Source organism: Ochotona princeps, chromosome 24 (assembly GCF_030435755.1).
Source record: "Ochotona princeps isolate mOchPri1 chromosome 24, mOchPri1.hap1, whole genome shotgun sequence".
Classification (NCBI taxonomy): domain Eukaryota; kingdom Metazoa; phylum Chordata; class Mammalia; order Lagomorpha; family Ochotonidae; genus Ochotona; species Ochotona princeps.
The window spans coordinates 1,696,371-1,719,084 of record NC_080855.1 but is presented as its reverse complement, the minus strand read 5'-3'; the positions used below and the strand labels follow the sequence as shown (position 1 = coordinate 1,719,084).

Genomic DNA, 22,714 nt, shown 5'->3' with positions numbered 1-22,714 from the left:
CCCTCGTGCTGTGCTCCACGTTAGGCACTGTTTGCTCTGACCAGCAGAACCAGTAATGTGGACAGGGAGAGGGTCTGGGGATGAAGCACCAACAGGAGACCAGTGATGGTAAAAGTTTCTCTCAAGTCTCCCCTAACTACTTCTTTTATACTCTTCCCTCCCATGTCCTTTAGCCAAACAATAGGATGCCACTGAGCCTGATTAGTACAGGTGTTTTTAGTCTCAAGCCCATTTCCTGTTACTGCTCAGCTTAATGAGCACTAATTAAATCTTAGCCCACAACAAAGTTAGAGTACCTGGATGTGCACGTGTGGGTCAAGTCAGGGGATGGGCCAGGTTGGGACAGTTTATGACATCCACTGGTTGATCCAAGAACCAGGATGGGGTGCAGGAGGGGCTGAGTTGAGATGCATCTGTAGAAAATTCACACTCGAGCCAGGACTGGGGGCTGACTCTGCATCTGAAGTACCAACTGGTGGATGCCGAGGAAACATAAGCCTTGTCAGTCTGGAGGTGATGGGTGTCAGGTCTATGAGCCCTGAAGGTGGGGGATCCAGTGGGTCCCAGGGGTGAAGGGTCCAGCGGGTCATGGGTGACATGGCTTGGGCCTTAGGCCCACCTGTGTAGTGGGTGCTGGATGCATGAACCTCAGGGGTGGAGGGTCTGGCTTGGATCTGGGTCTCCTGGCTCAGGCCCAGGTCCTAGGGCCCATCTATATATTGGCTGTCAGGTCTGTGAGCATAGGGAGTTGGGGTTACTGGTGCATCCTGGACCGCAAGGCCCTCAGTCTTGGGTCCGCCTGCATGGTGGGTGCCCACCTGCATGGTGAGTGATAGGCTGCTGAACCTAAGGGTGGAGTGTACGATTTTGCCCTGGATCTCCTGGCCCAGCTGTCCTTGGGCCCACCTCTGCAGGTGATGGATTCGTCTACCCTAGGACTGGAGTCATGGAAGGTTTTGGGTCTCCTGGTCCAGGTCACCAAGCCCACTGGAATGGTGATGACTGGGTCAGTGAGTCCTGGTCATGGGAGATCGGTGGGTCCCGGGTTGCATGACCCATGGCCTAGGGCCTGCCTGTGAAGTAGGTGCTGGACTTGTGAGCCTCAGAGGTTGAATGTCCAAAGGGCCCTATGTATCCTGTCCCAGGTTCTAGAATCCACTTACATAGTCAGTTTCAGATCCATGAACCCAAGGGGTGCTTGTCCAGCAGTGACTGGGTCTCCTGATTCACATCACTGAGCCTACCTGCATGGTGAGGACCAGGTCCATGAGCCCTGGGGATGGGGGATATGACGGATCCTGGGTTTCATGGCCTAGGGTCTTGGGCTGGCATGTACAGTGGGTGCTGAACACGTGTGCCTCAAGGGTGTGGGGTCTACTTGGCACTGTGTCTTCTGGCCTAGGTCTTAGTGACCATTTATGTAGTAGTTGTCAGGTCTGTGAGCCCTGGCAGTGGAGTGTCCAGTGGAACACAGGTTTTCTTATCCAGGTCCTTGTGCTCATCTATGCAGTGAGTGATGGATCCGTGTACCCCAGGACTGGGGGCCCAGAGGAGCCTGTGTCTCTTGGTCTAGGTCACCAAGTCAGTTTGAGTTGTAGGTCTGGTTCCATGAGCTTCGGTGCTGTTTCTTCCAGGTTCTGTGTCATATGGCCTTGGGCCATCGGACCTCCTATAAGGTGGTTGCTGGATCCATGACTCCTGGGTGGGGGGCAGGGGGCAGTGGGCATCAGTCTCCTGGCTGAGGTCCATGAGCCTACCTAGTGAAACTGATCCTCCTAAGTTTAGAGGATGGAGTACTATATGGCAGACCCTGGTGCAACAGGAGAACATAATAACTCATTGGATCCTGCAGAGGACATCTGGTACGATAGCAGAGAATGGAGAACAGATCACATGGACCATACCCAGTCAAACAATGACAGCAAATATCTGGGCAATTGGAGACTATAAGGTCGGTGGTGTCAGTCAATGGACATTGGGAGGGATTCCTCATTCATAGATTGGTGAGATCTATAGCATTTTCAAACTATCACATCCACATGGGCAGTGCCTTCAGAACATGTGTCATATGAATCTGAGTTGATATTGGGTAGTGTTTCCCCATCCTCAGGTACTGGGGTGGTATGGAGGCTGTGTATGGATACTCCACTTATCTCTCCTCTCCCTCAAAAATGGGAAGAAAAAAATAGAAAGCTTGGAAACAGTGATCACACTAACTTCTCCATAATCTTAGATCATTTTCACCATGATTAACTATGTAAATATTAACCAAAATTGAGAAAAGGAAAAAGAGAAAAGAGAAAAAAAGTATTTGTTTATTCCTTGCCTGCAGGGGAGCAGCTGTCTTCACACCTTCCTGTTCTCCACATCTGCTGCACGGACTCCAACACCTCATCTTGTGAAAAAAGATTTCATTTGCCTTTATAGCTGAGTAATGTTCTACCATACATAGAATAAAAATCTCTTTATCTAGTCATCATTTGATGGATACTTTAGTTAAATCTATATCCTAGCTATTGCAAGATGAATTACTTTAAACACCGGGGACACAGAAAACAATCTTCATAAGCTGATTTCATTTCCTTCATGTAAACTCCCAAGAGTGGAATGTCTGGGTCATATGGTTGATGTATTTTCATAATTCTGAGGAAACTCCATGTTGTCTTGCATAATTATTGCTGCATTTGTGTGAGTTTCCAGGGGCTGCTCATCCTTGGACTGCATTCTGAGTCCAGAATTTTATCTGTAGCCCATTCTTGTCCCATTAACCTAACTCATGCAGACGTAGATGAAACAACCTTTAATTTTCATACAGTTAAGCTTTAGCCTTTTACACTCAGTGTTTTCAAATATTTTAAGTAGAACACAATGTAATTTTCTTAAGGAGAAGGCTACTCTATATTGTAATTTCACAATTATCCAAGTGGTACACTGGTTGCACTGTGCATGTGTGACAGAGAAGCTGTCTCCTGAAAACAACCAGCTGAGATGGTAATGAGGATGGTGCAATAAAGAAAGGATAGCAGGGCATGGGATTGACTGGGATAAAGTGGATTAAAGCAATGTTGGATTTTTGGCTTGATAAGGAAGACGTTATTTGAATACCATTTATCGTCTCTGCAGTATCCGTTTTTTTTTCCTACAGGAATTTTAAAGTTGTATGAGAACTTTTGTTTTTTAAGATGTATTTACTTGCAGCACAGCAAGAAAGCAATAGATTGTGTGCTTTGCCATCTGCTGGTTCATTTTCCAAATTGCTTCAACAGCTGGAGCTACTTCAAGTTGAAGCCAGGGGACTGGAATTCCATCAAAGATTTCCCATGAGGGTACAGAGGCCCAAGCATTTAGACTATCTTTTACCATTTTCCTAGGCTTATTGGTAAATGATGGTATTGGAGGTAGAGCAGCTCTACACTGGAATCCAGCAGTCATTTGGGATGCTGGCATTGTAGCCAACAGGTGAGTGCCCTCTACCACAATACCCATCACTATGTGGAATTTGTGCATGTACTGTGGGTCACACTCCTCTGCTTTACTTAAAGCATATTTCTTCTCTTTTACCTCTGACTGGTGTAGAGATTGTATCACAGTCAAATATCTTTCTTTTTGATGCTTATAGACAACTGGCAATGCTCTCTCCTTCATTGTGTAATTATTGTCCAAACACCCTGATGTCCAGCAGAAACTGCAGCAGGAGTTTGATGCAACTTCGCCCAATATGGTGAATGAGTTATGCTTGTGTTTCCCAATAAAATGAGTGAGTAATATTTGTGTTGCCAAATAAGAGGAATAGGTTATACTGGAGTTGAGGAGAGTTCATTGGGAGAAGAGAGTATCTTGATAGAATGCTTGTTCAGTGCTATTCGGGGGTGCAAAATGTGTGAGCCTGGATTCTTTAACTGACAATATTAGGAAAATGTAATTAAAAACAATGTGGGGGCCCGGCGGCGTGGTCTAGCGGCTAAAGTCCTCGACTTGAAAGCCCCGGGATCCCATACGGGCGCCGGTCCTAATCCCGGCAGCTCCACTTCCCATCCAGCTCCCTGCTTGTGGCCTGGGAAAGCAGTTGAGGACGGCCCAATGCATTGGGACACTGCACCCGCATGGGAGACCCGGAAGAGGTTCCAGGTTCCTGGCTTTGGATTGGCGCGCACCGGCCCGTTGCGGCTCACTTGGGGAGTGAATCATCGGACGGAAGATCTTCCTCTCTGTCTCTCCTCCTCTGTGTATATCTGGCTATAATAAAATGAATAAATCTTTAAAAAAACAAAAAACAAAAACAAAAACAAAAAACAAAAAAAACAATGTGGAACAAAAGGATGATGGTGCTACTCACTGAACTGTACGATCTTTATAAATCAGTGTTGATCCTGGGTGTCTGTTACCAGAATCCACAGAGGCACCTACAAGAAGTCTTTTTATTCAAGTTTGTGGTTTTTCACTCTGCTTCAATTGTCTGCACTTGCTTAAGCTTGTGGTCTTTTGCTCTGTTTCAGTTGACTGGACTTGGTCTGGTTTTTCTGTTAGCTAAGTAAGGCTGGCCTGTTCTGTCCTGGCCTGTGGAGGCAGACTGCGCTCTGCTTCCTGCCATTCTCATCCCCTAGTCACATCAGCAGAGGTAAAGAAGATAAGACATGACCCAGGGAGTCTGCTGTTGAATACAAAGGAACCTGATATCTAGGGTGGTATGGCAGTTTGTCACAAGGAATCACCAGCATCATCTTCAGAGTTTGTAGTTGAAGCCTGAAACTATAGCTCAGAGACTTCTAGAAACAGCACAGGGAGCTGAGGTGGGTTCCTATCTCTGTCAAAATTTCATTTTACTGTAAATGTTACCACATTAGCATTTATTTTCAACTTTTTGGATCATAACAGGATAGAAAGAAGATAGTTCTTAATCTCTGCAAAAAATTTAAAAAGTTTAGTAGTTATTTTGAAAGCCAGATCTAAAGAAAGAAAGGTAGAAATGAAACTCATATTTTCTGATCATTCCTTTATGTCTACCATGGCCAGGGTAGAATCAGACTAAAGCTAGGTGCCAGGAGCTGCATATGGCCTCCCATGTGAGAGGCAAGGACCCTGCATTTTGGACCATGTTCTACTGCTTTTCCTATGCCTTTAACAGTGAGATGAATTGGAAATGGAGCAGCCAGGACACCACCTCACATTCATAAGGGTCGCAGGCTTGACCTCCTGTACCACAGCCCTGTTGACCATCTTGTCAGAGTTTTGATGTGTGTTGAAAGCATTGCCAATCAGGAGTCTTCAAATAAATCTTTTTAGTGTTTGTGAGAGTAAGAGGTTTTCTGCTCTCCATGTAAATTTACTTGGCTATGCATGTGACCTCTCTTGCAATAGAGACTCTGGCATATTTTGTTTGATAACAGTGAATATTGTAAAGATGTGCTGGGGATTTTTGAACCTGTGTAGTGAATTTTTCTCAAAGTCTTCCAGTAAATCTCCTTATCATCTGAATGAACCATTCATTGAGCAGGGCCAAAACACTTGGCTCTTATTAAATACCTCTTAAATGTCAGTATCTTTCACCAATGAAAGTTATGCTCTTGAGCATGTAATGCTCCAATAGTACTGCATAGACCTAGTTTAAAATTAATTCCATATCTCAACTTATCAAAATCTTTTTTCCCAGACACTTGTCACGTATGATGCTCTGATGTAAATGGAGTATCTGACATGGTGGTGAATGAAGCTCTATGATTATACCCAATTACTAGCAGAATTAAGAGAATTGTAAGACAGACATTGAAATCAAGGAGATATACATTCCCAAAGGGACAATTGTGACGATGCTGCCTTATGTCCTTTACTGAGAACCAGAATCCTGGACAGAGCCTTATGAATTCTGCCCTGAAAGGTACAGGATCCCTGGAAAGGGAATCCCCCGTGACCCAAGCTGGCTCAAGCATACCTGGAATCTCTTAGTGTATATAGCAAACTTGTGGCAGTAGAATCATTTGCATCTAGGTATTTTGATTGTTAGAAGCCTTTCTTAAGAGAAAAGCAGTAATTGTTTTCCAAACTGTCAAAAGTGGTAACTAGAGAAAGAATACTATCGTCATCCATAATTCCAAAAAAAAAAAAAAACTTGAGACCCTGAAAATGCTATGTAATTTTATATTAGGAATTTGAGTGTATGGATTGTGTATTTATGGGGATCCTGGATGTAGTCTTCCACTGATACACATACACAGCATATGCATATAGAAACTCATAGTTTTGGTGATACATGCATACATCATAGTTTATAAACTGCTACCTCATTTTAGGTATATAGACTTCTTTTATTCCTTCCAAAATTTTTAAAGATTCATTTGTTTTAATGAAAAGTCAGTTTTATAGAAGGAGAGACAGAAAGAAATGTCTTCTGTCTTCTGGTTTACTTCCCAGTGGCTGCAAGGTCAAGAGTTGAGCTGATCTGAATCCAGGCTCCAGGAGCTTCTTCTGGGTCTACCATGTGGTTCCAAGGCTTTGGGCTATTCTCTACTGCTTTTCCAGGCCACACGCAGGGAGCTGGAGGGAAAATGGAGCAGCTGGGATATCTTCTGGCACCCATATGGGATCCTGGTGCTTGAAAGGCAAGACTGTCATGCTTTTTATTGCTTTCAGTTTTCCTGTGCTGATCACTTCGGCTGCCACTGTCATTGCACCTATAGGAAACACTTATACCTTGCATCTGATGGCCTCTCTCTCTAGAGTAAATGTAAAACAACAGGCTTTGCTGATGAGAGTCCTCATTGTTGCTTGACAGAGGAGTTAGTGAGAACAAGGTAGAGCCTGGGTGCCCTATTCCTGGTTCTGGCTGCTGTCTTGTGCTGGCTCACATGCTCTCTTGTTAGTGAGTGACTCCTTCCAGTGTGAAGTCACAAGCTCTTGAGGCTGGTCTCTCTCTGTGAACTAACAATGTAGGTGAGGCTTTAATTAGAGTGTACACTCTGGAAATGGTTGACCTGCTGCCATTATTGTATTGGTAAGCAAAAATGACCAGGGAGATTGCAGGACACTGGTTGGTAAGTCAGAAGTCTTGGATTACGGTTCTTTTTACCCCTACATGTGGACTTTGTCTTGTTCGACGCCTCATTGTGTGTCTTGTTGATCCTGCTGATGACACAGTGCTTATGTTTTAAGCGGCTAAAGTCCTCACCTTGAACACGCCAGGATCCCATATGGACACTTGTTCTAATCCTGGCAGCTCCACTTCCCATCCAGCTCCCTGCTTGTGGCCTGGGAAGGCAGTTGAGGATGGCCCAAAGCTTTGGGACCCTGCACCTGCGTGGGAAACCCGGAAGAGGTTCCTGGTTCCCGGCATCGTATCGGCGCGCACCAGCCCGTTGCGGCTCACTTGGGGAGTGAATGATTGGATGGAAGATCTTCCTCTCTGTTTCTCCTCCTCTCTCTGTATATCTGACTTTGTAATAATAAGAAATAAATCTTTAAATAAATTATGAATTAATTAAATTAGTTTTACCTGGCCCTTTGCTTTCTGAGCCATAAATTCTGTGTAGCCTACACATTCAGGACTTCTACTTTCTGTAGCTTCATTTGTATTCAGTGGTAATTGTTTGTAGTTCTTTTTCATTAATTTAGTCATCCAACTTTAAGTTCATGGACTGAACCAGGCAGTAGGTTACTTCCAGATGCTATGAGTGTGGGTGCTGAAGAATGTTTGAAGTATCCCCACGTGTAACCAACAACAGATACTATTTTATGGAGCACTTCTAATGCATCTGCATGGGTCTTACATTTGCCTGAATGTCCATGACTGATGTCAGGTCTCTAACTCAAGCACCATCAATACGCACCCTCTGTTTGATATATTATGAGCAAAATAAGCCATAGAAACTTAGCAATACATAAAAATTTCAGCATTATTTGAAGATCTATGTGATTTTGAAAATGATACTGCATGATCATTTTTGTAGTATAAACTTTCTTTTTAAAAAAGTATCAACTATCTAGGAATTATTTGAATAAATGATAGGTTTACTCTTCATAGGATGTATAAATCCTTAGATGAAGTGATAGGCAAGTGTCTCACTGATGATACTAAGTAGAGTAGTATCAGATGTCACATGAATTATCTGACTAAAACTATTGCAGTAAGATAGCAGAAGGATTGTGCTGGTGAGGCAGATCTTAAAGACCATTTGAGGGAGAATTTGGAGAGGAAGGAGAAGGAAGGTGATATGGAGAAGGAGAGACGTGAAGGAGTGGTGAAAGAGAAGGAGAAGGACAGATAGGAAGATTATAGAAGAGAAAGAGAAGAGTAAAGACAGTTTTACTTAGATAGCAGGAGGCATCATCTTCTTTCTCAGTGAACATATGACCTTATAGCTGTGAATTGGCGCAGGTACATGCTTTCCCTTCCATCATCCTCATTTTGCATACACATTCCAGAATGTGAATACACCATAATTTCTTAACTGCTACCTCAGTTTAGGGATATAGGCTTTTTCTTTATTCCTTTCACTTTTATTTTTTCAGTCACTAATCTAAATGTAATTTAAGGGTGCCAAGTTAAATTTTTTTAAAATAGAATTTACAGCATTTCATCAACGGGAGAGAAAAGTCCTCTACAGAGCGGGTAATTGGAAAGGCTCTATAATAAAATGCTTAAAGCTCAATAACAGTAAGATCTGAATGGCCATTCCAGAAATGGTTGAAAGTTGTAGGTAACAGTTCCAACTAGGTGGTTCTGTGTTTTTGCAAGTTGCTAATTAGTTTTCACTTTCTGATGTGGAACCAGGTTCAGCAAGAAGAACAAGGTTAACATCAACCCTCTCAGATATCTTTCCTTTGGAGCTGGTCCACAAAATTGCATTGGCATGAGGTTTTCTCTCATGAATGTAAAATTTGCTGTCATCAAATTAATGCAGAACTTTTCCTTCAAGCCTTGTAAGGAAACCCAGGTTAGTGCAGTTCATGTAGCAAGAACGTTTTCCTGGCATTTTCTTTTTTTTAAAGCTTATTGTTGTTGTATTCAAACAGAATATTTTGTCATTACCATTTGATTTGGCTCTGTTTTTCCTACATCTCAGAATGCTTCCCCAAATCTATACTCTTGAGTGTCACTTTTGCCCTTGAATAAACCCCTCAGTAATGCGATTTAGGGGACTCATCCCACTGACAGCACAAAATGTTTAAGGAGTAGTTTGGTTTTGATTTGGAGTTACTGAGTTCAGATTTTAAGCTACTTTAAAACAATTTTATCAAGAGATATTTGTGTATATCTTCAATGAAAGTGTCTGATCACATTTCAAATTTAAATATGATTAAATATGTTTATAATGAAATGTGCTCTTCTACCCTCATTTCCAATAATGTGACAATCTATAGAGCAGAATCAGTGAGAATCAATAGCTTATTGCATTTGATCATCAGCATCACTTGTGCGGGGCTTCAGAATTCCAACACGATGGTCAATAAAGTTGAGGACTAATCTGAGATTTTGCCTGTTCCTTACATGGTAAATTTATTGTTATATTTTGATTTTTGAAGTCCCCTCCTGCTCTGTACACAAAGCCTCCCTTAAGAGGGTTTCTTTTGGATCAAAATACAAGCTCCTATATTTTTTTCTAATGTCTAAGGTAGTTAAGTATCTGTTATCTATAAATCACCTATTACAATATTAATAGAATATATTTAAAGTCCTCCTCAAATATTCTAAGAAGGTAGAGGATTTCACTGCACTCCTGACCTGTTGAGGAAAAAAAGGAATATTAAAAGCAAATCAGGTTTTTCCACTCTTTGAGGTAGTTACAGTGGGGTTTCATCTTCTCCAGGGCAGCATTGTATTCAAGGGAGTTGCTGTACTTTCAAGGCCAAATAAGCTGGTAACAGAAACCACAGTTTTTCAAAGGATCCATCAGGAAATTCTAAAGAGACAAGGGCATAACATTTGCCACAGGTTATTATATCCTAGAATACCAATCAAAATCAAATAAATATTTATTAGTAGTACCAAATCCTCCAATTCTTTGGTTATTAGAGAAACCAGGCATATAATATGGTAAAAGCAAAAGCTGTGTAATTTTTCCTTCTTGCTTGAAAGTCCAGGCACATGGAATTGAAATCAATACAGAAATTTCTACTTTATAATTGGAATCAGTAACTCCTAGATGTACTTTGATATTTTTTGAAGCTGAGACTGCCACATCCGATTATTAAGTCAACCATTCAATCATGAATGGATCCAAAAAATCTGCTGGGCACTGAACACGAACACTGAGATGGAGTAATAGTGAAATTCTGAGAAATATCAATATCTAAGACAAAACTTCCAGCAGTTGCAGGTTTTAAATCTATTATTGTGTTGTGGACACGAATTGAATGGGATATTTGTGTGCTGCAAACACCTGATTGTTTGGGGCCTGGGTCTGGCCCTGCAAGTAGTTTCCTGGCTACAGGAATTGGCCATTGCGATCTGTTATAGATTTACACTCTCTTGTCCAGTGTTGTCCTCGACAGCACCTGGGGCATATACCAGAGGAAATATTGTTATCTGTATCAGCACCAATTTTTTGTTACAGGAGGTGTCTGGCATTGTTTGCAAAAGTGATTTGGCTTGCCACAATTGAAACATTTAGCCTTCATCTGCTTCTGGACAGCAAAGGTTTCATTGCGGCTAAATGGGCACGATACTTAAAAGTCCCTATGTTACAGCAGGTTTCACGGTAACATAAAAGATCTTCTCTTTCTTTTATAGGATGAATAACAGCCTGGCAGTCCTCATTTGTATTATCAAAAGCTAACTGTCTGAATAATAGTTTTCTAGTACTGTCGTCCCTAACCTGTTTTTCTGTGCAATTCATCAACCGTCTTTTAAAGTCAGCATAAGATTCCCCTGCTCTTTGGATGACTTTTGTATAACTGCCTGCAAATTCAGACCCAGTGTTGATATGTGGGAAGATGGCCGACCGCAGAGAGCTGGTGTAGGGAGGAGTAGGGAAAGAGGGGAACCAATCCAGCAGAGAAACAGGCTAGGAAATACAAAATTGTAGGAAGAAGAGCGAGAAGGTCACTGGAGCTCATTAAAGCAAGAAGATCTACACAGCATGAAGGAACAGCCGCAAAAAGTGGGAAATAAAATACAGCACGCTGCGAGAAACTTGGTGAGTCACGAACCCAGGCAGGGGGAAGGCGGCAGAGACTCAACCGTCCCAAGGACAGAGGCGGCTGGAAGGATAGGAGCCCACACAGACAGGGGCACCAGTCCTCTGGAGGGCAGGAGCCCTGAGAGGAGGCTACTGGACTGATCATAGGGGGCATCATCTCCTGCAGAAGTGGAGGACAAGCAGGGGAGATTTCCCAGAGGTGCACCTCTCAGCTGCTCAGCGTTTTTGGGAGAGTGCAGAGGGAACAGGAGCAGCGCTGTGGGACTGGGGCTCAGAGATCCCCGTATCGGCTCCGAACACTGGACTGGCTGCTGGGCCGTCCAGTGGATCCTTTTGCTGGGCTCAGACTGAGCTCCAGAGGCTGGGCAACACTCAGCAGGGACCTCACGTCCTGGGCAGAGGAGCAGACTAGTGGGGGCACGTCTGCGTGCCCCTCACAGCTCTGTGCCTCTTGGGAATCCGCTTCCACCCTTGAGAGAGTGCAGCTGAGGAAGTGGTTTCTCTGGGGTGGAGTCCATTGCTGGGCGCAGCTGGACAGGTCTGACCTGAGCGGGCTCGGCGGAATTGGCCAGACAGGTTCTCCCAGCAGGAGCCCACTCTGAAAGACCTGCTTGCAGTGTCAGTGGAGCAGCGCCTCTGAGTAGGAATCCCTGAGAGTGCAAATCGGCACTGGGACAAGCGGAGATTTCTAGCCCAGCCCAGCCCTGAGTTGGGGATTTCAGGCTTCAACCAGCAGGGGCCTCTGCTGTGCTAACCTGAAGCCCTGAAGGAGAGTAGAGGTTCAGCACTGAGGCAGAAACACCCGCTGTGCTAGCCTTGTGACCCAGAGCCGTGGGGCACCGCCTTTGAGATGGAACCACAGGGGAAGGGGCCTGGCACTAGGGCTGGCCCACAAACCCTCCTGACACAGCTCTGGGCTGTGATCTACAGACCCTGAAAGTAGCTGGTGACTCAGGCAGTACGACCTGCTGGGCTCAGCCTGAGACCCCAGAACAGAGCCGGATCAGCTGAATCGACGCTAAAATCCCAAAACAAAAGAAGCAAAAACACAATGAGGAGAAGTATCAGAAAAAGCAATGACCCAGAGGAAGCATCAAGCACTCCCTCCCAATACAACCAAAAACTAATCTCAATATCTGAGATGTAAGATGAAGACATAGAGGAAATACCAGATAAGGACTTAAAGAAACTAGTGATGAAATTCATCAGAGACAGTGAGAAGCATTGGGAAGAGTCGAAGGTATTCAAAAACCATGTCACTGCAGAAATAAATCAAGTCAAAAAGGGAATCCTCGCTATAGAGTGCAAAATTGAAAGCATAACCAACAGAATGAACACAGCAGAAGACAGAATATCAGAATTGGAAGACAATCAGAATGAAAGGCAGCAGCTCATCAAACAGTTGGAGACAAATCCAGAGAAGGCCAATAGATCCATACAGGAAATGAAAGACAACCTCAAAAAATCAAATATTAGAATAATAGGCCTTCCCGAAGGAGTGGAAAAGGAGACAGGCTTGCAACGGGTGCTCAATGAGATAATACAGGAGAACTTCCAGAACACTGGTAATATAAATCCAGCACAAACTCAGGAAGGACAAAGGACCCCCAGTAGATTCGATCTAAATAAATCGTCACCCAGACATGTGGTCCTCAAGCTACCTTCAAGTGAATACAAGGAAATTATTCTAAGACAACTATGAAAAAATATAAGATTACTTTCAGGAGAAGGCAAATCAGAATCACAGCCGACCTATCAGAAGAAACGCTCCAAGCAAGGAGAGAATGGGGTAAAACCTATTAAATCCTGAAACAAAACAACTGCCAACCAAGAATAATGTACCCAGCAAAGCTCTCATTTGTATTTGAGAATGAAATCAAATACTTCAACAGTAAAGAGAAACTCGAAGAATACATCAACACGAAACCAGCTCTGGAAAATCTCCTCAGAAAGGTGCTAAACCCAGAAAGAAAAAATGAAAACCAAAATCAAAGATGGCAAATGGGAAGACCTCCCCACTAAAATCCATACAAGGAAAGTCAACCAATCAGAAACTCTAATAGTCGCAAATACACATTTGCACACTTACACACACTCATGGAAGCCAAAAATCACACCCTCTCAATATTGTCTCTTAACACAAATGGCCTAAACTCACCAATCAAAAGGCATAGATTAACGGAATGGATCATCAAACAGCACCCAACAATCTGTTGCCTACAAGAGACACATCTAACCAGAAAAGCCTGTAAGAAATTTAAAGTGAAGGGATGGAAAAAGACATTTCATGCCAATGGACGAGAAAAAAAGGCTGGCGTAGCTGTCCTAATCTCAGATGACCTAGACTTCAAGCTGACAGACATCAAGAACAGAGAAGGACTTTATATATTGGTGAAGGGATTGATCCATCAGGAAGTAATTACCATTGTGAACATATATGCACCAAATTCAACTGCACCTAGCTACGTGAAGCAATTACTCACGGACTTAAGGGGAGACATAGATATGCACACAATAATAGTGGGCGATCTTAACACTCTGCTAACAACAATAGACAGATCAACAAAACAAAAACTCAACAAAGAAACAACAGAGCTAATACAAACATTACAACAACTAGACTTAGTAGACACTTATAGAACTTTTTATCCTAAGACCACAGATTATACATTTTTTTCAGCAGTGCATGGCACCTTCTCCAGGATCAACCACATGATAGGACGCAAAGCAAATCTAAATAACTTCAAAAAGATAGGAATCATACCATGTACCCTCTCAGACCACCACGGAATGAAACTGGAAATCAGAAATTCAAAATGCCCAAGGAAATACAGAAACTCTTGGAGGTTGAACAATAGGCTATTAAATGAACAATGGGTCAGGGAAGAAATTGAAGATGAGATCAAAAACTTTATGGAAACCAATGAAAACTCTGACACAACATTGCAAAACTTGTGGGACACTGCCAAAGCAGTGCTACGGGGTAAATTCATCGGAATTGGAGCTCATGTCAAGGCCTAAGTGAAGCGCAAAATACAGGAACTAACCACACACTTCCAGGATTTGGAAAAGCAGCAGCAGATGAGCCCCACACACAACAGGAGACAAGAAATCATCAAAATAAAGGAGGAAATCAACCAGATAGAAATAAAAAAAAAAAACATACACAAAATCAATGAATCAAACACCTGTTTTTTTGAAAAGATAAACAAAATAGACACCCCGCTGGCCAGAATGACAAAGAAAAAACAGGAGAAAGCAAGAATTAACAGCATCAAAGATGAAAAAGGCAACATAACAACAGACATTACAACCATTAAGAACATAATTAGAAATTACTACAAAGCACTGTACTCCAACAAATTAGAAGACCACCAAGAAACAGAAAAGTTCTTAGACTCACACAACCTGCCAAAACTTAGCCCAGAGGCAACAAAAAAACTGAATAAATCCATTACTGAAGCAGAGATTGAATCAGTGATTAAAGATCCTCCAACAAAGAAATGCCCAGGCCCAGATGGCTTCACTGCAGAATTCTACAAAACATTCCGAACAGAACTAACCCCAATCCTCTACAAACTCTTCAAAACAATAGAAAAGGAAGCAACCCTTCCAAACTCATTCTATGAAGCCAACATTACCTTAATCCCAAAACCGGACAGAGATCCTACAGAGAAAGAAAACTACAGACCTATCTCTCTGATGAACATTGATGCTAAGATGCTCAACAAAATCCTAGCCAATAGAATTCCAAAAATCATCCGACAGATCATTCATCCAGATCAAGTAGGATTCATCCCTGGAATACAGGGGTGGTTCAACATTCGGAAATCAATAAATGTGATACACTACATCCAAAAACTGACAAATAAGAATCACATGATAGTATCAATAGATGCAGAAAAAGTTTTCAACAAAATCCAACACCACTTCCTGCTAAAGACCCTAACCAAGGTAGGCATAGATGGAAAAATCCACAACATAATCAACGCAATATATGAAAACAAAACGCCAGCATCATACTGAATGGAGAAATGCTAGAACCCTTCCTGCTGTGATCTGGAACAAGACAGGGATGTCTGCTTTCTCCACTGCTATTCAACGTAGTCCTAGAGGTACTCGCTGAGGCCATAAGACAAGAAAAAGAAATGAAAGGAATCCAAATGGGAAATGAAGAAGTCAAGCTTTCACTATATGCAGATGACATGATTCTTTATATAGAAGAGCCAAGAGGCTCAACACAGTGACTGTTAGAACTTATACGAAAGTTCAGTAGAGTGGCAGGGTACAAAATTAATGAACAAAAATCAACAGCCATAGTGTATGCGTACAGCCCCAAGTTGGAAAAATATCCAACCAGCAAGATACCATTCAAAATAACAGAGAAAAGTATGAAGCATCTGGGAATAAACCTAACCAAAAATGTAGGAGACCTATTTGAGGAAAACTAAAAACCACTTGAAAAGAAATGGAACAAGACCTCAAAACATGGAATAACATCCCATGCTCCTGGATAGGTAAAATCAATATCATTAAAATGTCTATATTGCCAAAAGCAATATATGCATTCAACGCAATTCCAATCAAATTGCAAAAAACATTCTTCATGGAACTTTAAACAATGATCCAAAGGTTCATCTGGAAACACAAAAAAACACGTATAGCTAGAACCATCCTGAAGAACAGAAAGTTAGCAGGGGGAATCACAGTCCCAGACCTCTGGACATACTACAGTGCAGTGATTATCAAAACAGCCTTGTACTGGCACAAAGATAGAGAGGAAGATCAATGGAGCAGAATAGAAACACCAGAAGGGAACCCACACAGATACAGTCAAATAATCTTTGATAAAAGGACAAACGATAATCCAGGCAAATGGGAAGGTCTGTTCAATAAATGCTGTTGGGACAACTGGTTGATAGCCTGTAGAAACAAAAAGATAGACCCACATCTCTCACCATACACCAAAATCAAATCTAAATGAATAAGATCTAAACCTGCATCCAGAAACCTTCAAACGTTTGGAAGAAAATGTTGGAAATACTCTGCAAGATCTAGGGGTAGGTCCCTACTTCCTAAGAAGGACAGCAAAAGCAGTATAAATGGAGACCAAAATCAACAAATGGGACCTCATCAAACTAAGAAGCTTCTGTACAGCAAAGGAAACAATCAATAAAATAAAAAAGCAACCCACAGAATGGGAGAAGATCTTCGCGCACGACATAGGTGATAGAGGACTAATCTCCAGAATATACAAAGAATTACAAAACAGCCAAAACACCAAAATAAATAAGCCACTCAAGAAATGGGCATGGGAAATGGGCAGACACTTCACGAAGGAACAATCCCAAATGGCAAATAAACATATGAAAAAATGCTCAAGTTCCCTGGCAATAAGGGAAATACAAATTAAAACATCAATGAGGTACCACCTAACGCCAGTGAGACTGGCCCACATGAATAAAAGCACCAACAACACTTGTTGGCGAGGTGGTGGGGAAAAGGGAACCCTACTCCACTGCTGGTGGGGCTGCAGATTGTTTCAGCCTCTATGGAAATCAGTATGGAGAACATCCAAACAACTCAAATATAACATACCGTATGACCTAGCAATAGCACTCCTAGGAATATATCCAGAACACTTGTTTTATGAGAAATCAACATGCACTCCTATGTTCATAGCAGAACAATCAGTAATTGCAAAAACATGGAAACAACCAAAATGCCCATCATCAGAGGATTGGATAAGAAAGCTATGGTTCATCTACTCCATGGAATACTACTCAGCTATTAAAAAAAATAAAATGCAGTTCTTTGTGGCCAAATGGGCCAAAGTGGAAACCATAATGCTAAGGGAAATGGAAATGAACCAATCCCAAAAGGTTAAATACCACATGTTTGCCTTAATTTAAGATGATATGATGTATAGCATATTATGTTATGTTATGGATATTATGTCATTTGTAATAAATAAACTAAAATTGAACTGTGAATGGGAGGTCACAGAAAGTGGTTAAGGAATGCATTTATTTTTAACATGTTGACTGCTCAATACCATGTCAATTAATTGCATAATGATGTTAATTGTTGCAGATGGTATGTTAGTGCTTTTATTTGACCGGGATGATACTCTGCTGACTCTGGCCTCAGACCAGAGAGGGTCTACCCAATAAGTAGTTGGACTTGTCTGGACTATGGGATGTTGGACTCTATGCTTGGCAAAAATTTACAGGGAGGGAATATCAACTAAACTTGAACTATGGTTATGCAGCGGGGTGGAGGAACCCACCATGGGGGGAAGGTGGGGGGAGAATCCCAGATTCTATGTAATTACAACACCATGTAATTAATGAATAAATTAAAAAAATTCAGACCCAGTGTCAACTTTCTCACAGGCCCACTATGCTACCTCTCATATATGAGTAAACATAGCTTAAGCTAGTTGTATTTGCTTTGTAGTAGCCCACTGTGCATCTCCAACAAGCATATCATAAGTTTGCCGCCCACCACAGGGGGTTGTCAACCTGTTTGCCCTAAACTGCAATTTTTCCTTAGCCACATCATTCCTCAACATTTTCCATTGTAAATACTGAGAATGAGAAAGTCCTCTTTTTCTATTACTTCAAAATCCTAAAGAATCCAGCTTGTTTCTTTGTCCCAACTATTTAAATATTCCCATACATATGCAGAAGTGGGACCGCAGGACACACAAGCAGTTTTAAAAGCTGTGATGGCATTAAAATCTAGGCTTTCAATGTAGGTTGACTATTTTCTTGACTAAGTATAATTGGAAAAGCCAATCAGAATTCAAGAGGTCTCCAGGGAATATTAGAACTTTGCAAATGTCTTTGATCAGATTTAAGGGTAATGGAGTATAGGCTGGTATTTAACTGCTCTTCTTCTATCTCATCCTCATCTTCCCCACTAAAGAAATCTGTGATTTAACACTGAAATGTTTCCTTTTTTCTTAGTTTTAATTTCATTTTCTTCCTTATCTATGCTTTGAAGAATCCCCTTTCTGACCAAATAACCATGGCCTCCCCAGTGAGAGGAATCTAGCACAGATTCCACTTCTTCATTCTCCTCATCTGTACTGTGAGATAGGGAAGGAGCAAGAAGTGAGTCAGAAAGTGGGGGTGCAGATGGAATGGTGTTAGGAAGTATTTTCTTGTTTTTTTTTCTTTTTAGGCTTTTGCTTCAGTTTACATCCAGCTCCCAGTTTGTGCCCTGTGACAAAGTCCAGATGGCCAAAGTCTTGAGAACCTGCACTCACGTGGGATACCGAGAAGAAGCTCTGGTCTCAATGGCTTTATATTGCCTCAGCTCCGGCCATTGCAGCCATTTGGTGAGTGAATCATAGAATGGAAGACTTTCTGGATCTTCTCTCTGTAAACCTGGCTATCCAGTAGAAATAAATAAATGTTAATACTAATAAAAGTTAATTAAAGTTAATAAAAGTTTTTCTGGCAAGAGAAGGCCATATTGAAACTAGCTTAAATATAATATACCCTTAATATCATCAGTAAGACCCAAAAAGTTAAACTGTTGCTTGCAAAGTCAGCACTCCATGTGGGAGCACAGTTTCATGCCTTGCTTGTTGTGCTTCTGCCCTAGGTCCCTGCTTACTGTATCTGGAAAACCAAAAGCTGTCCTAAGTACTCGGGTTCCTCCCATGACTAGGAAGATACAAATGGGGTCTAGACTTCTGGATTAAGTCTGACCCAGCCCCAGCTGTTTTGGTCATTTGGGGTAAAGGAACAGCTGCAAAGCCTCTTGATTTCTCCTAGTCATTCTACACTTTAAAAAGACAGATACATGTTTCTAAAAGAGTGGCAACCTACACAGTTTGGAGTAGAATTAGAGTTAGTATTTACATGTTTAACATAGTATTTATCATATATGTGGCTTATTATGATTCATAATATATCTATGTTTAAATCAGAATCATTTGAATATTTAAATCTTTCCATGAGAATTTATTTATATCTTACATATGCTTATATATTACTCACTGTAGTTGTACTTGAACAAAAATTATACTTTTCAAGGTAATTCAGGTCCAAATAATCAATTTCAGCATTAGTCTAAATAAGATTATCTTTCTCAGTACTTTTTAATGTCTGCATTGATTTAACATTAAGAAGAGGCACTTAGAATTCCAAAGTACCATATTAACGTGAAGGTCATTTATTTTTGATCTATCTGTTGCCAACTTACTAATATTTGTGTAATATTAAACCCTACAACACTGATTCACTAATTTCACTCTTAATAATTTTTAAGAATTCATTATATTTATTTGGCAGGCAGAGTAATAAACTCGCAGTATGAAAGAGAGAGACAAAAACAGAGACACAGAGATCTTCCATTTCATGGTTCCTTCCCCAAATGGTCACATCAGCTGCGGCTGAATCAAGTCAAAGTTGGGAGTCAGGAACTACTTGTGGGTCCCCCTGGAAGGCTCGAGAGCGCATCAGCTGCTGGATTTCCAGGCACATTAGCAGGAAGCTGCATTGTGAACAGGGCAGCTGTGATTCAAATCTGTGCCTGAATGAGAGATGCCAGTTTTAAAAGTAGCAGCTTACCCTACTATGAGACAACATGCATCAAAATAAACTTCATTTAAAAGCTCAGTTATAAAATACGTCTTCTGGGGCAAACTCTACTTCTGATTCCAATCCAGGATTTGCCAGTATTTGGAAACTTCACCACCAGATGATTATGAATAATATGACATTGACTTCTCTTCAAAAACTGTGATGTTTAACTGGTAAAATATGTTAATTGAGTTTCTTATAACTTAAGTTTCCTTCTTTATTATGTGCCTTTTTATATCAGCATATTGCAATTATTTCATTTAGACATCAATCTATATCTATAAACTAAATTGTTCTAAAATTTCTTTACAGTGTTTTTGCTTAATTGAGGAATTCTAGTTTTTAAGGTAACGCCTCTTCCTGTTCTCAAGAGACTCTTCATTTCATTATATTTTTTACAGATTCCGAAAAAAAATTCAGAAGTGAAAGGTATGGACAAGTATTCAGTGTACCAAGATGTTTTCTTTTTTTAATAAAATAATTATACTTGATGCATTTAATTCTTTTTTGGTTTTGTTTCTTTATTTATTATTTTTAATTCATTAATTACATTGTATTATGTAATCCCGGCAGCTCCACTTCCCATTCAGCTCCCTGCTTGTGGCCTGGGAAAGCAGTCGAGGACGGCCCAAAACTTTGGGACCCTGCACCCAAGTGGGAGGCCTGGTAAAGATTCCTGGTTCCCGGCATCGTATCGGCGCGCACTGGCCTGTTGTGGTCATTTGGGGAGTGAAACATCAGATGGAAGATCTTCCTCTCTGTCTCTCCTCCTCTCTGTATATCCGGCTTTCCAATAATAATAAATCTAAAAAAAATGTTAAAAAAAAAAAGTAAATGCGAGTTCTTAACCACCTTCTGTGACCACCTCATTGACATTTCAATTTTAGTTTGTACACAACACATAACATCCATAACATGTTATACATAACATCATATCATCTTAAATTAAAGCAAACATGTGGCATTTAACCTTTTGGGATTGGTTCATTTCCATTTCCCTTAGCATTATGGTTTCCAGTTGGGCCCATTTGGCCACAAAGAACTGCATTTTGTTTTTTTTAAGAGCTGAGTAGTATTCCATGGAGTAGATGAACCATAGCTTTCTTATCCAATCCTCTGATGATGGGCATTTTGGTTGTTTCCATGTTTTTGCAATTACTGATTGTTCTGCTATGAACATAGGAGTGCATGTTGGTTTCTCATAAGACAGTGTTCTGGATATATTCCTAGGAGTGCTATTGCTAGGTCATACGGTATGTTATATTTGAGTTGTTTGGATGTTCTCCATACTGATTTCCATAGAGGCTGTACCAGCCTGCAGCCCCACCAGCAGTGGAGTAGGGTTCCCTTTTTCCAACAACCTCGCCAACAAGTGTTGTTGGTGCTTTTATTCATGTGGGCCAGTCTCACTGGTGTTAGGTGGTACCTCATTGATGTTTTAATTTGTATTTCCCTTATTGCCAGGGAACTTGAACATTTTTTCATATGTTTATTTGCCATTTGGGTTTGTTCCTTTGTGAAGTGTCTGCCCATTTCCCATGCCCATTTCTTGAGTGGCTGGTTTGTTTTGATGTTTTGGCTGTTTTGTAGCTCTTTGTATATTCTGGAGATTAGCCCTCTATCACCTACGTAGTGCGAAAGATCTTCTTCCATTCTGTGGGTTGATTTTTACTTTACTGATTGTTTCCTTTGCTGTACAGAAGCTTCTTAGTTTGATGAGGTCCCATTTGTTGATTCTTGTCTCAATTTCTATTGCTTTTGGAGTCTTTTTAGGAAGTAGGGACCTACCCCTAGATCTTGCAGAGTATTTCCAACATTTTCTTCCAAACGTTTGAAGGTTTCTGGATGTAGGTTTAGATCTATTATCCATTTAGATTTGATCTTGGTGTATGGTGAGAGATGTGGGTCTATTTTTTTGTTTCTGCAGGCTATCAACCAGTTGTCCCAACAGCATTTATTGAACAGACCTTCCCATTTGCCTGGATTATCGTTTGTCCTTTTATCAAAGATTATTTGGCTGTATCTGTGTGGGTTCCCTTCTGGTGTTTCTATTCTGCTCCATTGATCTTCCTCTCTATCTTTGTGCCAGTACAAGGCTGTTTTGAAGACCACTGCCCTATAGTATGTCCAGAGGTCTGGGACTGTGATTCTCCCTGCTAACTTTCTGTTCTTCAGCATGGTTCTGGCTATACGTGTTTTTTTGTGTTTCCAGATGAACCTTTGGATCATTGTTTAAAGTTCCACGAAGAATGTTTTTTGCAATTTGATTGGAATTGCGTTGAATGCATATATTGCTTTTGGCAATATAGACATTTTAATGATATTGATTTTACCTATCCAGGAGCATGGGATGTTATTCCATGTTTTGAGGTCTTGTTCCATTTCTTTTCAAGTGGTTTTTAGTTTTCCTCAAATAGGTCTCCTACATTTTTGGTTAGGTTTATTCCCAGATGCTTCATACTTTTCTCTGTTATTTTGAAAGGTATCTTGCTGGTTAGATATTTTTCCAACTTGGGGCTGTACGCATACACTATGGCTGTTGATTTTTGTTCATTAATTTTGTACCCTGCCACTCTACTGAACTCTCGTATAAGTTCTAACAGTCACTGTGTTGAGCCTCTTGGCTCTTCTATATAAAGAATCATGTCATCTGTGTATAGTGAAAGCTTGACTTCTTCATTTCCCATTTGGATTCCTTTCATTTCTTTTTCTTGTCTTATGGCCTCAGCGAGTACCTCTAGGACTATATTGAATAGCAGTGGAGAAAGCAGACATCCCTGTCTTGTTCCAGATCACAGCAGGAAGGGTTCTAGCTTTTCTCCATTCAGTATGATGCTGGCGTTGGGTTTTTCATATATTGCGTTGATTATGTTGTGGATTTTTCCATCTATGCCTACCTTGGTTAGGGTCTTTAGCAGGAAGTGGTGTTGGATTTTGTTGAAAACTTTTTCTGCATCTATTGATACTATCATGTGATTCTTGTTT

General features: G+C 41.1%; 1 pseudogene; it reads left to right on the top strand.

Annotated features, from left to right (window-relative positions):
- The first annotated feature begins 803 nt into the window (after positions 1–803).
- Positions 804–18,365, top strand: LOC131483260 (cytochrome P450 3A19-like; annotated as a pseudogene).
- The last annotated feature ends 4,349 nt before the right edge of the window (positions 18,366–22,714 follow it).